Raw genomic sequence first — 24,807 nt, 5'->3', positions numbered from 1 at the left:
TTAGGAATGACCCACAGATCCCCCAACAGGTGACCTGCTAAGCAAACCATGACACATCTGTACCATGAAATATTACTCAGCAATAAAAAGGAATGGACTATTGATGCATACAACTCACTGGCTCTTCGAAAATTAAGTGACTCCAAAAAGTTGGTATTGAAAGTTACATTCTAAATAAACAGAAAGTTTCATTTTATATTAGTCTACTTCAGTAACATTCTTGAAATGACAAAATTTGAAGTGAAGAACAGCTGAATGTCTGCTGAGGGAGAAGGGTGAGTAGAAGGGCAGCATGAAGGGTCCCTGTGGTAATGAAAGTGCTCTATAACTTGACTATATTAACAGCAGTGTCCTGGTTGTACTACCGAACTGCAATCTCCTAAGTTGCTACCACAGGGGAAAAACTGACCACTGTGTTATTTCTTCTTACCACAGCATGTGATCTACAATTATCTTAAAATAGAAAGTTTAGTTTAAAACATCACTAAAGATCCCTGACATTCCATGTTCCTATCTATCCATATCTACTGCACTAGTAGCTAATGTTTATTCTATTCATTTCCTTATAAAACAAAACTCATGCCATGCGTGGTGGTACATGGCTTTTAACCCAGTGCTGGGGAATCAGAGGCAGGTGGATCTCTGTGACTTCGAGGCCAACCTGGTCTATGTAGTGAGTTCCAGGCCAGCTGGGGCTACAGGAGGCCCTGTCACAAACAAAAAAACAAACAAAAACAAGCAAACATCAAAAAACAAAAACTCATTAGGTTAGTGCTTTTTGTGAGAAAGAACCTTTTCTTTCTCCCAAAATAAAATAAAAATCATGAGTTGGGCTAGTTCCAAGTCAACTTGAGTACACAGTGAAATCCTGTCTCAAAATAAACAAACCAAAAGCATGGTAGGACACAGCAGTAATCCTAGCACTCAGGAGGCTGAGGGAAGGAGGGCAGAACTACTTATATTTTTCTAACTCTGGATTCTCACATCTGTTTCTGTTGTCCAATCAGCTGTGAGATCACACACATGTTCCTTTCTTGCTTTCTCACCACAGGGTGAATATTTCTGCTCTGCCATGCACTCCCACACAAGTTCCATATTGCCTTGCTCAGAGCAGCATAGCCGACCGACCACGAAACTCTTAAAACTGTGAGTATAACTGCTGAGCCATCTTTCCAGCCCTGTACATTCTATTCTTAAGCAACTCTTATTCTCTAATACACAGCAGTGGGAACTAGTAAACCATCAAAATTCAGTTTAAATAATTCCACATTCAGTTTTCCTACTTCTGTGCACACAATAATCATTCAGTGCATTTAGCTTATCTTCTATCCCCTTCCAGCAAAGAGAATTCATTTCAAATGTTTGAAAACCCATTTTAGACTCATTCTTAAGTTGATATTTGAGGTTAGATGTGCCCCTATTTAATAATCTTCAAAATAGGTTAGGTTAAACTGAGATGAGATGTATCCCTATTTACTAATCTACAAAATTAGTTAGGTTAAATAATAAAAAAAATTTGAGAAGCTATGAAATTAGTGCCCAGAACTCCACACAGGCTGGGTAACTAGGCCACTCCACAATGCATTCTTTCATTCACCATAAGCTTATCAAAGGTCTGCTGTGTGCAACTCCGTATTATAGACACTGTGGAGTCTTGGCTTCCTGTCTCTAAACTATTAGCTTTGCTTAAAGTTATTGGTATATATACACTCCACAGAAACTTACATTTTTCATTATTATTATTATTATTATTATTATTATTGTGTGTGTGTGTGTGTGTGTGTGTGTGTGTGCAGGTGCATATGTGCTGTAACACACATGTTTAAGTCAGAGGACACTTTTTGGGAGTTGGTCTCTTCTATCTTTGGATCCAGGTATTGAGTTCAAGTCATCAGGCTTGTGTGGCAAGCATTTTTACCTATTGAGCCTTTTTACCAGCCCACTCCACAGCAATCTAATTCAGAAATGTTTATGATTTTTATAACCATTCGAAAGAGTTATTTAGTTATTGTTTTTATGTATATGGGTGAGTGTCTGTGTGAATTTATGTACACTTAAGTGCACACGGGTACCCAAGGAAGCCAGAAGAGGGCGTTAGATATCCTAGAACTGGAGTGAAATGGGTGTTGAGAATCAAACCCAGGTCCTCCGAGAGCAGTATTAACTGCTGAGCCATCTCTTTAGCCCCAATTTTATATCTTTTTAGACACAAAATAATTATTGACAATGTCATACTCAACTTTTAGTTCTAGCATGCTTTTTTTTTTTGGTGACTTTAATAATATTAAATATCCTACAAAAAGCAATCACATTGTGGCCAACAGAGGATTTAAAATTTTCAAATGTCCTTTTACCTCTTGTTTTATGTATTTTTAAGCCACCAGGCTCCCATGAAGGACTTTTTTTTTTTTAATGCAAAAAGATAAAGATAAAAGTCACATTTGGTCTCATCAACCCAATTTCTATACTCAATTATATTTAAGTTACACTTTGAAAAATTATACTAAATTGAGAGTAACAGAGCTTATACAAAACGTTTTTTTAATGTAGTGAATGGCATGCAAAACTTTTCTATACACCTATAAATCTAGACCCATTTATGCCAATTAAGAAAGGTCTCTCTGAAGCCAGGCATGGTGGCACACGCCTTTAATCCCAGCACTGGGGAGGCAGAGGCAGGTGGATTTCTGGCTTGGTCTATATATTGAGTTCCAGGCCATATGTGGCTACAGGGAGACCCTGCCCCCGTCTCAAAACAAAACAACCCCCCCCCAAAAAAAAAAGAAAAAGAAAGGAAGGAGGGAAGGAGGGAGAGGAGGAAGGGAGGGAAAAGTCTCTCTGGCTAAGCATGGTGGTGGTGTATACCTAAAATCCAGCACTTGGGAGGTGGAAGCAGGAGGATCAGGAGTTTAAGGACAACCTCAGTTTTATAGCAGATTTGAGGCCAGGCTTTGGTACATTAGACCTTGCCTCAAAAGAGCAAAAAGTAAAACAAAATCACAGAAAAGATCTCTGTAGAAAGCACTTTGTTCCTGAGAAACCCACAGCATGTGGCTCTTTCCTGTGGCACTCCTTACCAGCCTGCTGAGGAACGGCATTTCTAATGTCTTGGATAATTCCATAGACTCACTAGTGTCACATAATATACAAGCCATGGGGGTGGAGGGGAAAGGGAACTACAGAATCCATTGGTTGTATTGCTGTGTTATCTGCTGAGATGACACACAGGTATTTAAATGCTTTATACTACACTCAAAGGCCAGGGTTCAAATTTTAAACAAATAATCACCTATTTTCTTCTAATAGATGAAAGCTTTCAAATGCTTAACTCCTTCCACACACACACACACACACACACACAAAATCCTAAAAACAAAACAAACCTGAATCGTGGGGCTGGAGAGATGGCTCAGCAGTTAAGAACACTGACTGTTCTTACAGAAGACCTGGGTTCGAATCCCAGCACCCACATGGCAGCTAATGACTGTCCGTAACACCAGTTCCAGGGGATCCGACAGCCTCTTCTGTCCTCTGCAGGCATTGCACGACACAGGTACACTTATCTACATGCAGGCATAACACTCATACACATAAAATAAAAATAATAAAATATTAAAAAAACAAAGCCCAAACAAAACAAAAAAACAAAAACAAAAAACCCTCCATTTCTCCCTACGTGAAGCAGAAACAGCATCTCACTTGACATAGGACCACTGTAAACTAAGAAATGTCTCACTGCAACAAGGCACTACTACAAGGCATCTCAGGATTAAGTCAGCACTACACTAATGACTGGAGGATAATGACTTGCTGATGACCTGGAAGCTCAGAGGGGACTCTGACCTCTGTGACTGAAAGTAAGGCCACAGGGCAGTCACCTCTCAGTTGCTGTCACACCTTTACCCTATTATCTTAACTATGGGCAAGATGTAAAAAAATTAAATGCCATAGCTTTCCAAGTGATTCAGGGACACCAATAATTAAAAGAACAGACTTAAGATACTCAGTTTGTTCCAGTTACAGCTTAATTTAGATGAAAATTATCAGATCAAAATGGCTTTGCCAGACATCAAAGGACTATGACCTAGTGGATTCTCAACACTAGTGTAAACAGCCAATGGGCAGAAACCCAAAGCACTGCAAGCACAGTACTTACTCTGAATGATGCTCATGTGCCACCAGAGGGCCTTTCAATTACTAAAATAGTTGTCTAAGTCATGGTTCTAATATTGAGAAAGAAAATCCTCACTATAATTCATTATCCAGATTCTGATATATTACAAATAAAATATCCCTTCAAAATACACAAAACTAATGTTACATACACACACATTTTTTTAATGGAGTCATGCCACAGGGGATGATAATGCATTCCGCAAGAGACAAAGACTATCTAACAACAACAACAAAAAAACCTAGTGAGAGGCATATGAAATCTCCCTTTTAGTTGCTGAGGGGGCAGTCCAAGAGATTTCAAAACAACAGGCTAATGCCATTGCCCTTGGTTGGGTCCCAGAACCTGAAGGTAAGATCCCATTTGCTGAAGACACAGGACTTGGCAGAATCAAGCTGGTACTGACCTGGAAGCCTCCTCCCTGAGGACTAGTTTTCATAGCATCAGAAGGTAACAGGCAAGCTGCCAAGGGAGAAAAGCAATCGATAGTCCTACCCAGCTGTAAAGACTACAAATCAGAATAACCAGCTGGGCAATATAGCCTCAATGTTGTAACAGTGGCAATGCTATCTTTGGGATAACAAAGTCTAATTGGACTCAGTTCCACCTAATAGGCGAGAATTCAAGCTTGGTACTATAAACCATACTAGCTACCTGGGATTCAAGAGGTTCTATACCATAAAGAACTTACCTCTGCCATATATAACTTCTAAGTGTATTCTAAATACTTAGCCTTATACCCACAGGTAAGTGTAACTCTCACCACTCATCAAAAAGTTTATTTCTAGTTGGGGATTTAGCTCAGTGGTAGAGCGCTTGCCTAGCAAGAGCAAGGCCCTGGGTTTGGTTCTCAGCTCCGGGGGGGAAAAAAAATTCTGCAGTAGTCAAGAAGTGATTTCAGAGATCCATAACTGGTCAAAATGTATAGAGTAAGTGACTGTGGGGCCCCCAACACCAACTGGTACATCTACAAAACAACCCCTAAAGGCTCAGGGAACACTGAGGAAGGTGCAAAAAGATTATAAGAGCCAAAGGGCCAGGACAGCTGTTGTGAGATAGTGTCTTCTAACCATGAAAGGGAAGTTGTGCCCATGAAATCTTAACAATATAGTTGCCTAGTCAACACCTGCATAGTTGACATGCCAATGTGGATGGGAGAAATTTTGCAAGGCCACACCCACAGATGAACTGCAGGCACTCAATGGCTGCTGAGAGAAGAATCAGTTTTCTCCTTGAATGAGCCCCCTGATAGGTTATCCAGTCCCAAGTGGTCAGCCCTAAATACACGTACATACAAGCAACACTAAAGAGTCTCAGTAGGTTTACACACACACACACACACACACACACACACACACACACACACGGCTGTATCTAGCAGTAATAATTAAAGAAGAGGTCACGAATTTGAGAGGGTGTAGGGAGCGCATGGGAGGATTTGGAAGGGATGAGGTGAAAAACAATGTAAATATAGTACCTGTGTATGAAATTCTTAAAAAAATTAAAATATCTGTAATAATAATTAAAGAAGAGGTCACGAATTTGAGAGGGTGTAGGGAGCGCATGGGAGGATTTGGAAGGGATGAGGTGAAAAACAATGTAAATATAGTACCTGTGTATGAAATTCTTAAAAAAATTAAATTAAAAAATATCTGTAAATCTCATCATTGAAAAGCATTTTTCTTTTGATTTGTACTTTTTTAATTCAAGCTAAATTTAACATGATTATACCCTTTATTTTTCTAATGAAATGCTTTTTTATATTCCTAGTGCCCTTTTTCTCTATTGAATTGTAGTGTTTTTCTATCAATTGCCATGAGCTCAACATTTATCATCACCATCTTTTATTACATTATAATTAACTTTTTCCAAGCCTTCTGCTTGACATTTTTCTACTTGCATAAAGAGGTCATCAATTTTCATGTAACTGGATGCACTCATTTCCCTCTTCTGTGAGTTCTACCACTACTTTTATATACTGCTTTAAAGCAATATGACATTTATCCATCTCTTCTTTCTTTTATCATTATTTTTTAAAGAAAGTCTCATCTAGTTGATGGTGGCCTAGAAATCGCTATGTGAAGGATGAACTTCAACTCCTGATCTTCCTCCCCTCTCCTAAGTGCTGGGATTGCAGGAGTACAGCACTATGCCTGGTTGCTGGAAACTGAACTCAGGGCCTTATGTATGCTAGTGCTAGGCAAGTAGTCTACCAACTGAACTACATCCCTAGCACTCCTCATTTTTAGTCAAAATTTTAATTATCATTATAAAATGAGCATGCAATTGAGAACAGATGTAACCTTATTTTTCTTAGTTTATTCCTATTTGTGTTTTTAAAAAAAGTCTTTACAGTTGTCTCAGTAGAATGGTTCCATGACCCTTTAGACATCCAAATCGATGAATGTTCATTACCGCTCCGCTCCTTCCTTTCTCCCTCACTCTCCTCCCCTGCACCCCCCTCCACCTAAACACATGTAACAGCATATCCCTTTGCCCCACTGCTTTCTCTAGGACACTTGTGAATTATGCACTTCTCTATCTTTTGTCTCTCTCTCTCTCTCTCTCTCTCTCTCTCTCTCTCTCTCTCTCTCGGGAAAGCAGTCTCAGAGAGGGAGGTCTTTCTTCTTTATTTGGAACACAGATGGGCATAAGTCATGGGACTCCGGTGACATAGTAAGACTGAATATGCCACAGCATTACCTCTACATCCTGCACCCTCTCCCAATGTAGAGGGAAACCAGACACCCACCCTGTAGCCCTGCCTATTAAAGCTCTTGAGGACTTCCTCCAGTCCCCAAAGAAAAGACACCCCTCCACCCACCTCAACACACACACACACACACACACACACACACACACACACACAAGCACGCACAAAATTAGGTCCAGTATAGGCCAAAGTTAGGCCAGAGAGCTTCAGGAACTCTTCTTGGTAGAACCGAAGCCAGAGAAGCCCATCACAGCTGCCATCTCATCCTCCCCCTCAAATGTCACGCCTTCCTCGGCCCTCCTTTTCTTCTTTTTTGTATGCTATAGCCTTTTCTTCCTCCTCTCTGAGCTCCTTCATCCTTTCCTCAAAATCATGTTTCTCTTCCATCTTCTTGTTGACTTCAAAATGTTTCTTTACCTGATCCAGAGTGGAACATTCCACACACATAGACACACCTAGGTTTTGCTGATGTTTCTTTCCATTACTGTGATCCAAGATATTGATGGGATCCTTCACCACAGTCGCAGACATTACAGTAATATCTTCCCATTTCAGATTGTGGGTGGTCTTGGTAACGACAATTGTATTCCCTAGCTTGGATTCCAAGTCTACTTTGTAATTTCAGTGCTGGAGAAGCTCCGGGCTGGTTTTCCATCCTTCTCTCTTCCATGAGCCTCTTCTCGGCAAGTTTCTCGTTTTCATCTTTGCCCCATTTTTAGCAAAAGTCCAAGTTTTTGTCCCACTGCCTGACGCCATCTTTACAGCAAAGATGCACTTTATCTTTTCAAGTCAAAAAGGAGGTGTAAATTTTCCACTAGTGCTTCATTATTGTACCTAAAAGACTTTAATTATGTCTATTTTTTTGAGTCTCTGCTACCTCCCTTAATATTTATTCACTTGTTTACTTATAGTTTGTTGCTAATCTGCTATTAGCTGGATACTCAGATACCAAAGTATCTAACTGAAGAACTAACAGGAGCCAATACTGAGGTTAGGAAAGGGAACAAAGTAAGAGGCTTCAGTGCAGGCTATGGTACTACTCAATGGCCTTTTCCATGGAATGTAACAGATCTTCAGGACTCAAAGTACGCTTTTAAAAATGAAGTAGCTTCTCTCCTTGACTAATACTGAAAGGTGGAAGGTGAAGAGCCGAAGCTTGCACAGCCCCACCTTCTGCATCCCAACAAGTACATGGCCACAGGGATGCCATTATTCTCCAGACCCACCCATTAATGCTCCCTCAGAGCCTTGACTCTGAAGCAGAGTTTCTCAGGGCAGCAGACTGCCATAGCCCAAGTCTCTTGATGTAGTCTGACAGCCTGAGCAAAGGGATCCCATTCTTCTTGTTGGACTTAGATCCTGTATTTCTAGCTTTTGTAAGACTCTACATTAGGGATATCCTGGAGATGAAGGAAGGAGTCCTGCCAAATGCCAGATGTAGTGTGACCAGCTACCTCAAGCTCTTGCTGTCCTGCCTTCCCCGCCATGATGGACTACATTCTTTCTTAAACTAAGAAGTCTTATCACTTGTTCCCCTTGGTCCTGGAGGAAGATGTGAAAACAACAGACACCAAAAAAGATCCAAATGGATCCTTGACCATGAAAAAGAAATCTTAAATCCATCTGTTTCCTTGAGCAAAAGCAAAAAGTGTTTTCTCCAGTGAGAAATTCAAATCAGCAAGTAACTGCTGTCTCTGTTTGCTGCTGCACACAAATCAAAATGCTTTTTTGGGGGGGGTCTTTTTGAGACGGGGTCTCCCTGTAGCCCCAGCTGTCCTGGAACTCACTATGTAGACCAGGCTGGCCTTGAACTCAAAGAGATCCATTTGCCTCCCAAGTGCTGGGATTAAAGGCGTGCGCCACCACGCCCAGCCCTCAAAATGCTTTCTTAACAAGTATAATTATGTGGACAGAGCAATGCACACAGAAAATAGTGGGGACCAGCTTAACTGAAATTAAGACCTCTCTTATGTGTCTGGAACTGTGGTCACCTCCTGTAAACCTGGAGCTGTAGTTCCCAACCTTGAGTCATGGTTCCATATTCTCTGGTGGTGGGCTGATGATGGAGTGGACTCGAGGATGGATGCCTTCCCCATGTTGGGCAGAAGTTTCAGCCTTTTCTGAATGGCTGCACTCCCCATCACCCTCTCCCAAGGTCCCAGTTTGTGCATGGTAGTGGCTTTGCTGCTCTACTGGACTCATGCTGGGGACAGGAGAGGTTTCTGTCATTTGCAGTTTCTAGTCGGGAGGACTGATTCTTAAGAATGGACTTCCTAGGGGCTAGAGAGATGGCTCGGTGGTCAAGAGCACTGACTGCTTTTGTAGAGAACCTGGGTTCGATTCCCAGCACCCACATGGTGGCTAACAACTGCCTGTAACTCCAGTTCCAGGGGATCTGATGCCTTCTTCAAGATACAGGTGCACTTACATACATGCAGGTAATATACTCATACACATCAAAAAAAAAAAGAAAAAAAAGAAAAAAAAAGAATGGACTTCCAACTCCCTTGATAGCTAGCTGTAGTCTTGACTCCATCCAGGCCCTGATGTGATGATGAATGGACCTTTTCCATTCTCAGGCACCAAGACATTACTCTTCTATAGCACCAATGTACCCTCTCCTGTGCCCTACAGAAAATGTAAAACACTTAATTGAACTTCTAGAGCTTCTAGAGATAAAAGTCAGTGTCTAGGAAGTTAAAAACTGAAAAAAAGAAAAAAATGAAGTTAAAGCATGCTAAGATTGGTCTGGGCCTTCAGCTCATTCCAAGAGTGACAAGCACAGTAAAGTTAACAATTATGTGGTAGCTTTTCAGATTTAGAACTTCAATTAAATCTGGTTACTCAAGTATTCATATGCATAACTGGGTCAATACTAAAGCCAAATGCCACAGGTAGTTAACTTACCATGAGAAATGTGTGTCAAGTAGATCAGGGAAGGTCAAATTATTATTTTTTTATTTTTATTAGTTTGGGGGGGAGCCCTTCACTGTATTACCGACATAGTCCTCTGTTGTGAACCACTCCATCATCAGCAGGTATCACTTCAGTGTATTCCAGACAGTTTACACCTTAGAATTTTACAAGTTAGTTTTAACCTATAAGATTGATGTTGGCATTTGAAAGTTGTGGAGTTACTCTTTTGTCAACCTGATAGGATTTAGGATTTCTGTGAAAACATGCCTCTGGACAGAACTGCTGAGGGAGTGCCTAAATGGGGTGGGAAGACCCTCACTGGGGCAGCACCATTCCATGGGTTGGGGCCTTGAGCTGAATTAAATAGCTGAGCACCAACACTCATCACTTTCTGCTTCCTGACTCCAGATGCAATGTGATCAGATACCTCGTGCTCCTGCACCATGACTTCCCTGCCATAACTGCATCTTCAAACTCATGGTACACATCTATAATTCCAGCATTTGGGAGGCAGAGGCAGGAGGTTCACTTCTGCCTAGCCTCATCTACATAGTGAGCTCCAGGCTAGCCAGAGCTAGATAGCAAGACTTTGCCTCAAAAAAACCAGTAACAGCCAGGCAGGGTGGCATGTGTCTTTGATCCTAGCACTCGGGAGGCAGAGGCAGAGGCTGGCAGATCTCAGTGAGACTGAGGTCAGCCTGGTCTACATAGGGAGTTCCAGGACAGCTAGGGCTATAGGAAGACTCTGTCTCAAAAATAACTAAGTAAACAAAAAACAATTGCTTTATATTACCGACTACCTCTATACACAGCATTCCTTGTTAAAATGCACGTGCTAACTAACATATAGTGTAAATAGCTAAATAGCTTTTTTAAATACCTTTTTTTCCTTCTGGATGCTGACCATTCCTTCCCAGCAAATATTTTGTATTGGTTGATGAAATAAAAAAGTATATGAAATATTGCAAATATATGTATGGAAGGGAGTAATTCATATAATATCTAAAATGTTATTTAATTATATAGTAACTTGTAATCAAACTTACCATAATTAATCTATATCACACTATTTTAAAGTATGTGAAATATTATGGGCTACTTAAATGTGAATAGAAATATGAGGTATGGTGTGTGCCTAATAATCAAAAAGGGCAGGTGAGAGTGTCTTACTGCCATATAATTACCAAATGCCTCAGGCTAATTCCAAATTTCAGTGTTAAAAGAGAAATGAAAGCCGGGCACAGTGGCACACACCTTTTATCCCAGCACTCGGGAGGCAGAGGCAGGTGGATCTCTGTGAGTTCAAGGCCAACCTGGTCTACCTGGTCTACATAGTGAGTTCCAGGACAGCTGGGGCTACAGGGAGACCCTGTCTCAAAACAAAACAAAACAAAACAAAAACAACAACAACAAAAAAAAAACAAAAAGAGAGAAGTGAAAAAGGTATGAAAGTGCTATCACTGATATATTAACTTCTGGCGATTAATAACAACAAAAAAGCTAATATAAAAAGAGCGCTTTATTAAAAAAAATTTTCCTTATCATTTTGATCTACTATCTGTGTAGGCAATTTGCCTTCAGGGGAGGAGGGGTAAGGGGTCAGTCACGATTTGAGTATTTTTATCATTTGAAAGTAATTACTTTTAACTCTTTAGGATACATATCATACCTGTATACACTATAAATCATATCTAATCTATAAAATATTACCTTCTATATGTTAATATATCCTTTCAATAGCATAAAGTTTAGTGTGTAGACTATTACAAGCACCCCTAACTGCCATGGTGATCTCAGGTTACTTTCATCTTTCCATGGTTACCTATATTTTCTAACCTCTCTAAAATGGCCAAGTACAACTTTTAAAATGAAAACCAAGCTCACTTATTTAAGAAGCAACACATAATCTTCAATTAACACAATAATGAGTGGAACAAAGTGGATGAAGAAGCACCTGCAAGAGGTATGCACGAGTAGATCTGTGTCCTATGTCCCCAGCCTGAGTGAGTCTGTGGGTCTCCCACAATTCCAGAGTATTGGGGTGGGGTAATTACTTTGTCTGCCCAACAGAAAATGTCTACACTAAGCTTTCTCAAGCATGGCAGGCTGTACTAACATATGAGATAAAGTGTTAAAAGGGAATTGATGAGAGCATGAAGATTCCAGAGATAGAAAAATCAAAGAAAACAGGAACTTCCTATTTTAAGACATTCTCACTCTCCAAAACAATTTTTTCTAGTTAAAGTGTTAATATGGCTTTCCAGCAAAGGGAATCATCAAATGAAGGGAGGCAAAGAGAACACAATACAAAAGAACCTGAAGGCCTATCAGGAGACTGAAAAGAAAAAAAAAAAAAAAGCAAAGGAAAACAAAAACAACTTAAGAAAATCATTAATCTAACAATGGCTTTAAAAATCACTTAACTCTCCCTGTGGAACAGTGGCGCTCAAATGTCCCAAGATATTTCATTAACTTAGCTCACTCTAAAATAACATTAGGGGAATTGTCTTTGTCGCAAGGTGAACAGATACAGTTACTGAAGTATACAATAGTAACCTTTACCTTATTACAACAGTAAAAATTGCATCCCAATGTAGAGGCTTAAGACTTTAAAGAGACAAGGGACAGTGCAGTTCCTATTGGAGCCTCAGGTCTACAGGTGGGGACACCAGGAGATGAGGCCCCACCAACCTGGGAAATACTTTCTCCACCAGAAGGCAGCTTTGGAATTTCTCCAGACATGCTGCCTCCCTTGTGTGTAGTAAGTACAGGAATATACATGCTCACAGGCACAGTTAACTGCATCTGAGTCTTCTGACAGAGAGCTGAAAACATGGTGTGTACTATGTTAATTTTCAGGAGACCCGACAGATATAATTAAAATGAGAACAAAATGGTTCCCGGCAGGGACAAAAAAATGTTTTCAATACGTTGAAAACAACTCATTTCATTATCATGTGGAAAGCAGATAAATATAAAATAGTCTGTTAATAAAAAAACACAGTCTTTAGCATGGGAATGATTTCTCTGGACAAATGAAATCTTGACTAACCTTATAATGAGAGTTAATTTATGTTTAATACCGTTTCAACTTGTTTATGACATAAACAAGCTTACTAGGCCTTGGGTTCCTCTTGTAACCTAAACATATAGTTTTAATCCTTCATGACCTTCCATGCCCTTGACCTAGAATAATCTATGTATGTACGCTGTGAAAATACCAGCAATGAAAGCAGCAACACTGAAAGTAATAAACTATCCCACTGTGTTGCAAACAATAGATGGGATTAGATTGGTAATATCTGTTTTCCCTTTAGATGCTGTTCTAGGTTAATAGAGGGTCAGAAAAGGAAAATGCTTTGATTAGACAAGGTTCATTCTCCTCGGTTCATGTTGGATATGCCGCTTCAACAAAAAAAGAGCAAGGCCTTTGTTCAGACCTGTTCCAAGAGCACAGTTCTGAAAAGGATTTGAAGGAATAAGTTCTCAGAACGGATTGGGTCCCACCCTTGGTTTTAATGGATGCTAAGAGTCAGAGTGTTTTTGTTCAGGAATTGTTGCAACATGGCATTGCACCACCATAGCCACACTCCAGTGCTATAGGAATGGCCCAGTGGTAAACCACCTGCCTAGCATGCACTAGGCACTGGGTCCCTTCCTAGCCTGCAAAAACAATAAAAACCACCTTTTCAGGGAACAATCTGAAAGCAAAGGCCAGAAATCCATTGTACAAAAACAAATATTAAGTAATATGATATCTATTGTTAAATTATATTTATAAATTGTAGGGATGTCATCTAACCTGCAGTTCTATATGATGCAGATGTGTCCACTACCCAGTATACAGACCCACCTTTTGTCATTCCAAATTTTCCACTTCCTGACACGCAGGGCATGCCTTGTGTGCGCTATGCAAGAACTACCACTGAGCTCCAGCTCAATCACTTCTATTTCTAAAAGAAAAGATTGTGAAAAGGCTTCCAAGATGGTACATTAATTGAACTACAGGCAGAGGTAGTCTAGATCAATTCTCATAGTTTTTCTTTTTTTTCCATTTTGTGTACGTATATGGGGGAAAGTTCTGTCCTTCCACCATGTGGGTCCCAGGGATCAAACTTGGGTCATCAGGACTGGCAGCAGGAGCTTTTACCTGCTGAGTTAGTCTATTGGGCCTGTTTATTTTCTTAATACTCCTTTTTCTCTCCATTGCTTTCTTTTTATATTTCAATGTTATATTTTCTACTCTTTCTTTTCCAAATAAAATTTCTTTTGTAAGTCTCAAATAATATGTATCTAGTTTATGAAAATTAATATCCTGCCTGGTCCTAAAGACATTTGCCTGACTGTTGACAAAGCTAAACATTAAAAGAAAGAATCTTTTTTTTAATTGAAAATATTGCTAAGGCAGTATCTCTAGCTACAGCCAGTTTGACAAGATGTCCTCAGCACAACCTTAACGTCAGAGCAGATATGCTCCACATAAAGCTTCACCTGTCTGTATAAAGTTTTCAACAGAACAATTTCTGAAAGTTACTTTCCTCTCTTAAGTCAAAAGGTAACTGCCTCTCCCAGTGAATACTGAACAGGATAAGGAACTCGGCTTTTCCTATACTATACTCACAACATGCCTCCGATATCAGAAATGTGGGACAAACAAATTCATTCAAAGTCAACAATCCACACAGGACACTTCTATGACCTAGCAATCAATTTTGCAGCAGGCAGCAGCTAAGTGTCTTCTAAAATTCAATTTACTTCTGATACTAGCTAAAGCGCATCAGGCCTCAAAAACTAAGGGGCAGTTCTCAAGACTTCCCAGTACCCACTTCAGATGCCAAGCAAGTCTCCAACCAACCAGCTATAAACGGAACTTATATATATATAAGGGTTCTCTACCACCCACTCCCTTGGTTCAATAAATCTGCTTGGGTAGCTCAGAGAACTCAGAGAACTATTTACAGGTTGATTGTAAAGAATACTAGTGAATGCCAGATACCAGAACATAGTATGAAAGAAAGTTCTGGGCTCTCCAGGATCCCCCATGTAGCCAGCTACCCTATGTTCTCCTTGCCCATCCTTTTGGATTTTTATGGATCCTCATTGCATAGCCATGTGTGATTTAATTAATGACCCCTGGTGATCAGCTCAATCATCAGTCTCCTCCTCCTTTCCAGAAGGTTCAAATCCCTAACCCTCTAATCCTACCTTGGTCTTTCCAGGAACTAGCCTCCTATCCTGAAGCTGCTATGGGCGTGGAAGGTTACCTCCCAACTCCACAACTATCAAAAAGATGCATCACTTTCAAGACTCCAAGGAGTTTTTAGGAATCGTGTCAGGAAATGGGGACAAAAATCACAAAAAGTTTCTCACAAAAATGTACATTTTGGAGAGAGAGCTCAGCAGTTAAGAGCACTGGCTGTTCTTGCAGAAGACCGGGGTTCATATCCCAGCACTCAAATGGTGGCTAACAACCATCTGTAACTCCAGTTACAAAGAATTTGACGCCCTCTTCTGTCCTCTGTGGGCACTACACAACGTGGGTGCACTAACACACATGCAGGCCTAACACTCATACACATAAAAAATAAAAATTTTTTAAAAAAACACACCCTTAAAAATAAGGTTCTGTCAGTCTCCTTGTTTGTTTTACTTTCAGTCATTAGTTTTCTATCATTATATCACTGTAGAGGGAAAGGATTCAAGGGACCATAGTTACCAGAAGTAAACTTGTGCAGAGTCTGTTATACAAGTGAGTGCTGAACCCTTCTGTATGTTGTCAGTTTGTGTCCCACTCATGCTCTGCCCTGTGATGACACAGTAAGATGTCCCTCACCCAAAGGTTGGACCCTTCCTATCTCTAGAACTGTGAGAAATAAATGGTTTTCTTTTCAACTTAAAAAGGGAAGTGGGGGCTGGAGAGATGGCTCAGTAGTCAAGAGCACTGGCCGCTCTTGCAGAGGACCTGGATTCGGTTCCCAGCACCCACATGGCAGCTAACAACCAAGCGTAACTACAGTTCCAGGGGACCTGACACCCTCTTCAGACCTCGGCGGGCACTACATGACACGAGTGCACTTGCACATATGCAGGCAATACACTTGTACACATAAAATACAGGTAACTGGAGCGGGGCTGGACAGATGGCTTAGTGGTTAAGAACACTGGTTGTTCTTGCAGAAGACCCAGGTTCGAATTCCAGTACCCACATGGCAGCTAACAACTATCTGTAACTCCAGTTCCAGGGAATCCAACAGCTTCTTCTGTCCTCCTTGGGCATTGCACAACATGGGTGCACTTACCTACATGCAGGCAGTACACACATATACATAAAATAAAATAATAAATAAAATGTTTTTTAAAAAAGGTAATTGGTATATCTCTGTATTGTTTTGATTTGCATTTCCCTACTGACTTCGACTTTTGAACATCTTTTTATCAGTTTTTTCAATATTTGTATGTTCACCTTTGGAAAATAAATATCTGTTTATATTCTTTGATCACTTTTATTTCAGGTGATTTTTCTATTGTCTTGGTAAGGTTTTAAAGTATAATATTTATTCAGTTATATCTGGATATGTGTTTTTTAAAATTCAAGTGAGACTTACAACTGGTAGTGATTTAAACTGATAAAATTTTTTCAATATGTATTCATTGTGAAGCTTACTTAGAAGGGGTCCAAAGAGTATGTGATTAATCATATTTTGGCTTTTATACATCTGTATGTTTTCAATTTCACAGAAGTATCGATATGCATTCAACTTAGAACATTCTGTTCTGCATCCATAAGTATGTTACTCATGTTCCACTTTCTATGTCAAAGAACATATAATTAATCATAAAAAAAGGTAACTGGTCAGAAATGTGGCTCAGTGAGGAGTGCCAGAGTACATGCATGTGAAAGGCCTAGGGTTCTTGAGGGAGAGAAGGCAGACAGGGAAGGAGGGAAACGGGGAAAAGTTTAAATAAATAAAATCCAGAAGAATTTAATGTGTCCTTTTATAAAGACTACATTTTACTTATTGTGTGTGTGTGTGAGTGTGTGTGTGTGTGCATGCGCGTGCACGCATGCATAATCATGGTGCATGTGTAGAAGTCAGAAGACAGCTTGTGGGAATTTCTCTCCTTCTATCATGTGTGGGTCATGGGGACTGAAGTTTGTCAGGCTTAGCAGAAAGCTCCTTTACCTGCTGAGCCATCTCATCAGCTTACTCTCTCCCCCATTTTTTCTTTTAAAGACAGGGTGTCATGTACCATGAGGCTGACCTGGAACTATGTAACCACAGATAACCTTGAATTTTTGCAGTCTCCCAAGTCCCAAGATTCTAAGTGGTCACTATGTGTCATTTCTTTTATGGATGGGCAACTTCATAAAAATTCCAACTTCTAATTTCATGATAAAATATTTAGTCAGGTAACCTCTTTGAGGAAGATGGCAGTATAAGCACTATAACATGTAGGAGGGGCTGACATTCAATTAAGAATGTATGGGTCAGCTGCAAGTGGTGGCCCAAGCCTATAATCCCAGTACACGGGAGAAGTGAGGCCAGAGGATTGCTGGGTCCAAGGCCAGCTTGGCTACATAGTGAAACCTTGTCTATTTGAAAGATGAGAGAGATAGAGATAGAGATAGAGACAGACAGACACACACACACAGAGACACACACAGAGAGAGAGAGAGAGAGAGAGAGAGAGAGAGAGAGATATTGAGATTGATTGAGATTTTGGTTTAAGTAATAGCATCAAAGAACAGATTAGAAATCACTTTAGGATAGGGGGCAGACAAGGGGATGAGGCAGAAAGTACAAGAAAATGAGAGAGTTGATATACTAATACCAACATGTCAGAGAAAAAGTATTCTAAGTAAAATTTCATATTTTCCATAAAATATTCCAATATGTAAATAATTCAAGAAGAACTCTGTCATAAATATAAAGCTATCCTGTATTTCTCAAAAAAGCCACAATAGTGCATGTACTATTTCACTCTGTGAACTACAGTCTGTTGAGAAACAAAATGTCCTTCCTTCAAGATTTACATAGATATTAGTTCAAAGTGCTATGACAAAACACCTGACAGAAAGAACTTAAAGACGAGTTTATTTTGGCCTCAGTTTGGATGAAACCATGGCAGCAGGAGCGTGAGGCAGCTGGTCACACTGCATTCATTAACAGTCAGGAAGCAGAGAGTGATGAATGCTGGTGCTCAACTTGGTTTCTTTTTGTTCAATCTGGGATCTCCACCCATTGAATGGTGCCACCCACATCTAGGGTGGGTCCTCCCATCTCAACTCAATCTAGAAATGCTCTTGTAGACATACCTAGAGGTCTGTATCACAGGTGATTTTTCAAAACCCTGAATGTTCATCTCAGAAGGATGTAGCCCACTTGAGGTCCTAACCCTCACCTTGAAAACTTCAGGGCACTGGCTTACACAATCTGTAAGGATTCTTTTAGCTCAGACATTCTGGCATGTCACTTGCGGGAATGAAGATCTGGTTTATAGCTGGCTGAATTCTTAACGTCCAATTTCTTAAAACAAAACAAAACAAAACAAAAAAACATACACACTGCAATCAAAAGAAAAAATTGAAAAGTATGCCACTAAAATGAGAACAGTGAAAAGACAGGAACCTGGGCTAAGAAGAGAACATCAGGATTTTTGTTGTTAAACAAAAAGAATAAAACTGATGTCATACAGGCCTTTAATCCCAGCACTCAGGAGGCAGAGGCAGGAGGATCTCTGTGAGTTCAAGGCCAGCCTGGTCTACATAGTGAGACCCTGTCTCAAAAAGACCGAAAAAAAAAAAATTGATGTCAGTAACAGATGAAAGTTAATAGGGATTAACCCCTGGGGCCAATTTTAACTTCTAAAAGGAGTGGATCTGGGGAGATAATTGTGATAACATAACATTCACTATGTGACAGGCCTGATACTAAAGTGAAGGAAAATTAACAGATTTAATCCTCATGACAACTCCAAATTGGGTTTCACTGTCACCTTTCCCCTTATTTTTCAGATGAAGAAACTGTGCATGAAACATTAAGTAACTTGCCTAAGATTTCCAAACCTGTAAACTGATGAAAATGTGATTCAAATCAGGTAGTCTGCTTCCAGAGTTGTGAATTAATTTTAAGTATTTATTGTTATAAATGATGGTAAATAAAGATTGCACAACATATTATATAATAGACATATGTTTACATAACCATCCATTGATGGTCATCTACCGGTAAATCATTTCTTTTCTGTTGCTCATCAGGGTGACTACCTTCCAGAAAAAACAAACAAACAAACAAACATATACTGTTACTTAAAGACCAAAAATGCTAGAAGGACCTCTTTTCTTGGTCTCAAAGTTATTTCCTATAATGTTATATTTTCTTTTTTTTATTTTTAATGTGGTAAATACAGCCTTTGACATTTCTTTCACATTTCACAAAATTCAAGTAACTATGCTTCTGTGTTCAGGGAGCAAAGCCAATCTGAATGAACATAAAACTGAGTAACGGTTCAAATTCTGAAGAGCTGATCAATCTCTCCATAACCTCCTTAGAAACATTCACTTGTATTTGCCTCAAGGTACCAGTTTTATCAGGATTGGTATACAACCTTCATTTACATAAGGGTCTGCAAAGAAATATTTTAACCAGGTTTAAGGCTTTTCCTAGGATTTGGTATACATAGGTATCAATCAAGAGACCTTTGTGCTTCCTCATTAGAACAAAATTATCATCTCCTGCCTTAAAAATAATCACTAGAGCTGGAGTCTCACCTGGTATTTTCTCCACAGTGGCTCTTGGTTATACCAATGATTTGGGATATCATAGCCTCCTCTACTGGCTTGCTCAAAGCAATGTGAATTTGTGGTTCTAACAAAAGAAGTTCACTTATGTTACAATCATGTCTTAACCATGTAAAGGTCAACTGTCAATCTGTATTTATAAAGCATTCATCAAGAAAGAATGAAGAAACAGTAAAAATGAAAACAGAGGCATCTAGAAGAAATAAGCAGTACTCATCTTCGCAACTCTTTTGTTTCTAGCAAACTATTTCAATGGCACTTTCTGCATCTTGGTCTGCAATAGCCTCTGCCACACTCTACTGTTAATATCTGACTTGCTCTGCCTTCCTGGTCATAATGGACTGATGGACTGAGCTTTCAAATCATAAGCATAAATAAATAAATAAATAACAATCATTCCTCCTTTGAGTTGTTTGTCAAAAGTCTCAAAACTGGGCTGCAGGAAGGCACTGTGAGACCAGGAATGATTGTGAGACCATCTATATGCCATGTGGACCTGAAAAACCAGAAAGTGCAGAGCCACGTCTTTGGAATCAACCAGATCAGTGCTGCTGTTTTGGTCAGAGAAGCTTCTTTTTGTAGAGGGTGGCTGTTACTGTAGTAACTCAGATCTGATCAAAGAGATTCCAGTGACTAGTGAATGCTCAGTTCTAAATAGGACATGTGTATCACTCCAAGAGTTGTAGAATGTTATGGAAAGAATCTAAGAGCTGGAGGAAGGGGTGGAGTGATGTGGAACATTGTTTTCCAGGTATGACATGGGTACTACGCTCAAACACAATAGCTGTGATTACTTGCACAAGACCTGCACAAGTTTGAACCTGTCAATAATCCATCATGGAGGGGAAAGTGGCTCCTGAGTCCTCAACCCTTCTCCCTGAAGATCTATAGGCAGTTAATGATTGATGGGAGAAGTGGAGACATTTTTACCAGTGGCTTAGATATTGGTAAATAATCACTCACTCAGACTCATGTAAGCAACCCTCTTAAAACTCACCAATCACCAAAACAAACAAAAGCTAAGCACGTAGAAGGGGAACTGGTAGGGAAGAGGAAGATCAGTGTGGGTGGAAGGGGACAAGAGAGGGTTACAGGGTGTGTGTGAAGATGATCAAAATACATAAAAATTCAAAACCAAGAATCTTACTTTAATGGAAAAAATTTCTATAGTATAGGAAAAAGTAACAACTTTCTTCAAAACGAAGATTTTATACTTTAGATTTTAAGCTCAAGAAAGATGGATCTAAATATTTAATCTTTCATATTTTGATTAACAATGGGAGAAAACATCATCTGAAGAGTACTACAGAAATTCTGACAATCTTTTGATTACTGTTTCCACAGAAAGTCAGGATGAGGAAACCCTAAAATGGAATGAATTTTTAAAAATTACTTTATCTTGCTTCCTTCTATCTGTTAACTAGCACATGGCAGGTACATAAATTAAGCACCAGAAAATTCACAACTCATTCAACAAATATTTGTTGATTATACACTGCATGCCAGGAGGAGATAGGGTTACTTTGGCTGGCTAAATAAATGGTCTCTGCCCTCACAGAGATTAGTCTAGCACAAAAACTTTAATTAGTCAATGACACAACAGAAAGATAATGTGAGGCAAACATAATTTAAATTTTTCATAGCCACATTAAAAGATATAGAGTTTAATAAATAACAAAACTTTAATCCAATATATCCCAAACTATCATTTAACGTGTAATCAACATGTAAAAGAAAATTATTGAATTAACTCTCTTTCTTCATGGTAGGATTCTGAAATTCACTATTTTACGCTAATGTCACATCTCAATTGGAGCTAGTCATAATTCAAACACTGGCTAAACTACTGTACTAGATAGCACAGAGGGATCCTAGTGAGGGTGAGAAGCATGCACAGTAGGAAAAAGTTCCTTCTTTCAAAAAAACTTAAAATCCAACCACCTAGAACCAAAGCATATAGGCGTAGAAACACAGAAGCATACTGTAGAATTCTTAAGAAACCCTCTGGCAATGCCAACAGCAGACTGGTGGTGAGTAACTGTGTAGAATTATTGTTCAGTCTTATAGACCTGACTGAAACTGGCTGAAGAAAAAAACCAAGATAAGTGGCTGATTCAGTCAGTACTCTTCCCTAGATCTGCTTCCGTCAGGCTGTGTGTGGTGGCTATTCCAGCAGTTTTAGGAGTGCAGAACTATAGCCCTTGCTTAGTTTCCACAATACTGCAAATAAACACCCCCCAAATCAAACTTCCTTGGCTCTACCTTTTGACTATAGTTATGGAGGTATTTCAAACTCATCACTATATCCAGGAGCACATGATGATTTAGGGGGCCAGAAGACCTAGGTTACTTCTAAAACAGGACACAAACTTTTCCGGAAGAACAGAGTAAATAAAAAGGCACACTCAAGAAAAGGCAACCAAGGGCTGGGGCTTGAAGTAAGGTAATGAACAACAGCACCAAAACCAGAGTCACTACTTCAACCTCGTCTCATTCCCAGCACCATTCCCAAATGTTGAGTATCGCCACATTTGCTTTTTCCTGTAGCAGCCTTTTAATTAAAGTCCTCAGAGAACTGATAAGATTACCAGGTGTTGTTCCCTGGAGTCAGTCGCACATGTGGCTTCTCATCTAACCATTCATATGACCTTACTGCTTTTCTTCCTTCGCCAACAACTTGCCTTGGAAACCTCTTATTTTTGACTCATAGACGACTTTTGGCCATGTTAAGGTACTATATAGTTAGGAACATAGACTATATACTTTTTTGTGTATGGCTTCTTTCACTTAGCGATTTTTTTTTATAACAAAGCATTTATTTTTAAAAAATGCCTGTGTGTAGGTAAGTGCACTCGTGTCATGCAATGCCTGCAGAGGACAGAAGAGGCTGTTGGATCCCCTGGAACTAGAGTTACGGACAGTTATTAGCTGTTGTGTGGGTGCTGGGATTCAAACCTGGGTCTTCTGCAAGAACAACCAGTGTTCTTAACCGCTGAGCTATATCTCCAGCCCCATTACTTAGGAAACTTTTTAGATCCATCTATTTTCTGAGAGAGAGAGGGGGGGGGACGACTATATATCAATAGCTCATGTTTCTTTCCATTGCTCAGGAGTAGCCCACGGGATCATACTATTCACTGATGATGATGGTGATTATGAACAAGGGCTCTATAAACCTCTATTTTCCTTTCTTTTGGTAAGTACCTAAATATGGAAGGGTTGAGTCACAGGGTATATACTTAGTTTTATAAGGAATTACAATTACCTGTCCCAAGTCAGTGCAACATCAAATATTCCCAAGAACAGTTGCTTCATATTCTGTGCCAACATTTGATGTTGCCAGTCTTTTACATTTTAGCCATTATGTAACAAGTGATCAATTAACATTTTGACTGAATATTTTTGTATAGACTATATAATCTAAGAATAAATGAGAATTACATAAAATATAAAGCAATGAGATTACATTTTAATTTTTATATTATTTTAAACTTTTCTACTTTTTAAGTCACATGACTGAAACGAGACCTTCATTTAGCACCTCATGAAAATATTACATTGTCAAATATTACCATTGGAGGTTGGAGATATGGCTTAGTGGTGAAGAGCACAGGCTGCTCTTGCAGAGGACCCAGGTTTGGTTCCCAGCACCCACATGGTGACTAACAACTGTCTGTAACTCCAGTTCCAGGGGCTCCAACTCCCTCTTCTGACTGCCAAAGGCACTGAACACAACATGGGTGCACTTACATATATGCTGACAATACACTCATACACATAAAATAATAAAATATAGATAAAATATGTTTTAAAAATATTAGCACTGTTACTTGGGAAACTGGTGTCCAAATAACCTTTCTGTTCATCTCTTACTACTTAAATCACCAATAATTTATGGCTCACTTCATTTATAATTCAGAACTATGACACAAACTGAAAGACATCTGTTGAGCAGAACACTGTCAGTCTCTCTTAGAAATTTAATTCCTACGTTCTACATTGAAAGAATTTTGAAACCTCCAACACAACTCTCTGAGAATTGAAATTAATGACTTTAATCAAGTTCTAGGACAATATGATTAGCACTGGATATCAATCTTAAAGTTAAAAAAACACCTTGGTACAACTGCATCTTCTGAGTGAAACAGCAGGCTGTTTAAAAATAAGAAGGAATTGCTGTTACATACATTATGACCATTTTTAGTAGGATATCTTATGTAATCAATGTCATTCTAAAACTCAGTGGGGGTGACTGTCCAAATTAATAAAGTGCCATCTGCCTGATGACAAAGAAAATGACAACAGCAGGTTATACAAACTTCACCTCTCTCTGTATGCCATTACCTGTCTATGACATGCCAAGAGGCAAGCGGTCCCTCCATACGTATTATTTTTCTTCTACATAAACGCAAACAATTGAACACAAAGTTTTAAGGAATGTCTGAATAGCCTGTAACAATAAACCTTAGTTCAGAAAAAATTATAATGAATGTATTCCTCTACTCAAAAGTAGATAGCCAACTGTAATTTTAATACATACATATCAGGACCACTTCGCAAACAGCCAATTTGTCTTTCCCAAGTTTTCTGAAAATTAAGTTTCTCTTCATCAAAACAATACATGTTTGTGTAAAAAAAAAATCTAGGCCACATCACCAATACTTTCTGTGCTATGTACGATACACTCAGCCAAGAGCAGAACAACTAGTGAGCTGCACACAGCACAAAAGCTCTTCCTTAACGAGCACACTGCAGAACAATCCTACATGGTTCATGCTCAGCAAAATCAACTTTTTTCATCTTGGGCCTACTTTTCTCATCTAACAGTTGGGGTAACAATTTGACTCACATAACACAAATGAAGGATAATAAAGTAAAAGCTCCACTGTATAAGTCAAGGCACCTTCCAGGCAGTAAAGTGAAGCAAAATGAAACAAACAAGAGGGATTAGTAGAAGCCCTTTGACACTATAAAGAGTATTATCAATCTCACAGTAAGCTTCATTGTAGATAATAAGACTATTCAATAATTAAGAGTGGGAGCAAGAAGATACTATGTACAGAGATAAGGTGTTCCCCTCTTTCCATTGTTTGTCTACAACTGCATTTACAGAAGAAGAACCCTGCTGAGTTTCTTCTGAAAAATCATCTATGAAAATCTGTTACCCAGTGTTCTAATGTTGTAATATTTTATGATAATAGT

The 24,807-nt window shown here is 39.3% G+C and overlaps 1 protein-coding gene and 1 pseudogene across 2 annotated transcripts in view; both read right to left on the bottom strand.

Annotated features, from left to right (window-relative positions):
* Positions 1-24,807, bottom strand: part of Lnx2 (ligand of numb-protein X 2) — an 87,585-nt gene that overhangs the window by 48,526 nt on the left and 14,252 nt on the right. The window lies entirely within an intron of this gene.
* Positions 7,094-7,643, bottom strand: LOC103727265 (annotated as a pseudogene).

This window comes from Nannospalax galili, unplaced genomic scaffold (genome assembly GCF_000622305.1).
Source record: "Nannospalax galili isolate Female #2095 unplaced genomic scaffold, S.galili_v1.0 scaffold768, whole genome shotgun sequence".
Taxonomy (NCBI): Eukaryota; Metazoa; Chordata; class Mammalia; order Rodentia; family Spalacidae; genus Nannospalax; species Nannospalax galili.
Note: the sequence above shows the minus strand (reverse complement) of the source record. Positions and strands in the feature narration are given on the sequence as shown.